This window comes from Phocoena sinus, chromosome 13 (assembly GCF_008692025.1).
Source record: "Phocoena sinus isolate mPhoSin1 chromosome 13, mPhoSin1.pri, whole genome shotgun sequence".
Classification (NCBI taxonomy): Eukaryota; Metazoa; Chordata; class Mammalia; order Artiodactyla; family Phocoenidae; genus Phocoena; species Phocoena sinus.
In genome coordinates, this window is record NC_045775.1 from 15,782,681 (window position 1) to 15,786,094 (window position 3,414).

The 3,414-nt window shown below is 50.8% G+C and overlaps 1 pseudogene; it reads left to right on the plus strand.

The window, feature by feature from the left end:
- Positions 1–367: 367 nt before the first annotated feature.
- Positions 368–1,430, plus strand: LOC116763982 (annotated as a pseudogene).
- Positions 1,431–3,414: the final 1,984 nt, after the last annotated feature.

The window sequence follows — 3,414 nt, forward strand, 5'->3', positions numbered from 1 at the left end:
ACAACAGGCTGTCAGGGGGCGGGACGAGCCAGCTTCAGCATAGCACGGCCATCAGAATGTGGCCTTTATGGCCAAAGTTTAGGGTTTGCCAGACTCTGAGTAGGTGGTATGTAAGAAGGGCAGTGGTGAGCAGTGGTCAGTCCCCAAACTGGGACAGAGAGCAGAGGCAAGGCCTGGGCTGCTGGCACTCCCTCAGGCCAGGAAGAGCCCCTTTCCTCTACGGGTAGGGGAAGAAACCTTTCTTTGCTTTTAACCTAAACCTTGACTGACTACTAGGGTTCCAAGGGCTGGACAATTGGCGGGGTGGCTGCCCAGCTCCACCAGCCTGGAATGTGTGAGGCGGCGTGTTTCGGGATGACTTCGTGCGGGTCTCCAGTTTGAAGGACCAGATGCTCCCTTCTGTGAGGTCACCCCGACAGCTTCTCTGGGGACACTGGACACCCTTGCTGACATCCCAGACAGTGTGCTGCAGGGCAGAGGCCAGAAGCAGCTGACCACTTTGACCAGTAACCGGAAGCTTTTGAATTTCATACTCCAGCATGTGACGTACACAAGCACAGAGTACCAGCGCTGCAGGGTGGATGTGATGAGTCTGGAGTCCAAGTCCTCAGTGGCCAAGTTTCCAGTGACCATCTGCCTTCCTGTTATGCCCAAGTTATATGACCCTGGACCAGAGAGGAAGCTCAGAGACCTGGTGAGCATTGCCACCAAAACTTTCCTCCATCTCCACAAGCTCATGACCATGCTCCAGAGCATACGTGAGTATTACCCAGACTTGGCCGTGATCGTGGCTGATGACAGCAAGGAGCCCCTGAAAATTAATAACAGCCACGTGGAGTATTACACCATGCCTTACGGAAAGGATTGGTTTGCCGGTAGGAACCTGGCCATATCTCAGGTCATCACCAAATATGTCCTCTGGGTGAACGATGACTTTCTCTTCAACGACAAGACCAAGATTGAGGTACCGGTGGATATCCTAGGGAAGACGGAACTGGACGTGGTAGGCGTTCAGTGTGCTTGGAAACGTGTTCCAGTTTAAGCTATTCCTGGAGCACAGTGAGAATGGGGACTGTCTCCACTGGCAGTCAGGATCTTTCTGGTCCCTGGATGGCTTCCCCAGATGCGTGATGACCAGTGGTGCTGTCAGCTTCTTCCTGGCCCGCACAGGATGGCTCCAAAGAGTTGGCTTCAACCCCTGCCTGCAGCGAGTGGCTCACTCAGAGTTCTTTACTGATGGGCTCGGGAGCCTGCTCGTGGCGTCCCGCTCAAATGTGATTGTAGGTCACCAGCCCTGTTCTCCAGTGGTGGACCCAGAGCTGGCAGCCCTGGAGAAGAGCTACAACATATACTGAACCAACACCAAAGCTTAGGTATAGTTCAAGCTGGCTCTCCACTACTTCAAGAACCATCTCCAATGCGCCACATAAAGGTTGTCCGGGCATCAGAAAAGCGTTAGGCTGACCGGTTGCAGCTATCTAAAACAGAGGAACTGGTGGATAGGCTATCAAAATTTGAACTCCTGATAAGACGGACAGAGCAGATGGGTCTGGCTCAGGTATTGGAAATAACAATCAAAAGCTAAGGGTCATTAGAAATGGACCAGTCACTGATCAGGGCAAGGGAGACTGTATTCATTATTGTTTGTATGAGGTCTTACAATTTATGAAGCATTTGTACATATAGTATCTCACATTATCTCATTTCATCTCACATGAAAGTATATGATGGGTTGGTATCCTCAGTCAAAAAGATGGCCACTGGGTCCTTGAGGGTTATTTGCTGGAAATTATATCACAGATCATCTCCAGCATCACTGTCATTTACAAACTTTTCTGGTCCTACCTTGTGGACTCAAATAACGTGAATAACCCAGGGTCCTTGCCTGGAGAAGGTGGAAGCCTGGTTCAGTTCGGTCCGCTAGTGGAATCGGGTCAGAGGATGAGACGCGGACCAGGCAGGCGAGGAGGGAGTCAGCTCACCTGGAGCCCGGCACACAGATGGGACGCGGGCAGTTGGAGGGATGAGATCACTGGGGTAGAGTCCACTCACTGCTGGAATAAAGCTTTCCCTGGCATCAGACTCCCTATCATAAAGACAGATTCCAGAATGCCTGGGATTGAACTCGGACCCTGTGCTGAGGGGCCACGATAAACAGCGTAAGTGCAGTGGCCAAGCCACTCAATTCCAGGGCCTTGAGATCAGTTGCTGACCGCTCGAGACCCGTGTCATCTACAGAGTGGAGCCATCATGATGAGGCAGGCTCTCTCGGTTATCTTGGGAGTCAGCCGATTCTCTCGGTGCTGCACTGGCTCCGCCTTTTTGTTTCTACTCTCTCCTACTGGAGATGGCCTAGGGTAGTTCAGGATCTCTGAAAATGTGTCTGTGAGATATTAATAAAACTTCATGAAAAATGAAAAAAAAACCTGACTACTAAACTACTTCTGTGACTGGGTCAACTGGGCCTTAGTTTCTCCATACAAAATATGGGGTGGCACTTGCCATGTTAACGTCAGGAAGCGCTTGTGAGAACCAGGTGTTTTGTGTTGTGGGCCAGGATAGTTCAGCTCTGCAAGGACAGCCTAAAACTTCCGGGGTTTTGGCTAAGGGACTGGGTCTCACGGGAGGTTTCTGGCTTTGCATGCTTTGTAGCATCTGCATGATACATGCCTGGTGTGTGCGTCTGTGTCTGTTGTGTATGATGTGGTGAAACTGGGCCCTGGGGACCTCCAGCCCAGTGTGGCTCCAGGCATGTGTCTTGGATTACTGGTGCTCAGCGGGTGAGCAGACGACAGCATCTAGTTTTAGAGAACATGAAGAGGATTTGAATGTTTAATAAGGAAAGGATGGACAAAACATGCTACAAGAAATCCACAAAATGTCACTGGCATCGACAGGCCTGCTCCCTCCAGCTTGTGTTGACAGCATTTGGTAAATATTCTGATTAATCTGTGTCCTCGTGTGACCTAGAAATTCACAATTTGAGTTTAAGTTTGTTCCCGGGACTTCACGTGTTGGCCAGTTGCAGAGAGAAACAAAGAGGACCCTACATGATTTCCTGGCCTCACATCAGAAAATGTGGCCTCGTTGGCCTCCAAGAGTCACGGGGCTCTGCATAGCAGCCAACGTTGCACTCCTTGGATGTTCCGAAACACCTGTGCTTTCTGCCCTGCCTCGTCCCAGCCAACCTGACCGTACAGCCTGGAATTAGGGTTCGGTGCGAAACTCCAAAGGTCTTGGGCAATGTCACGGCCCTATCCAAGGGCCTGAAGTCCACTCCAGTGCCTGGGCCCTTCTTCTCTCAGAGCCTTCTCTCAACATTGAACTCTGACACATCTGGGGAGATCGGAGGTCCTCAGTAGCAACTTTTTACGTTTACAAACCACATTAATCCAAGACTCTATTTCATAGCAA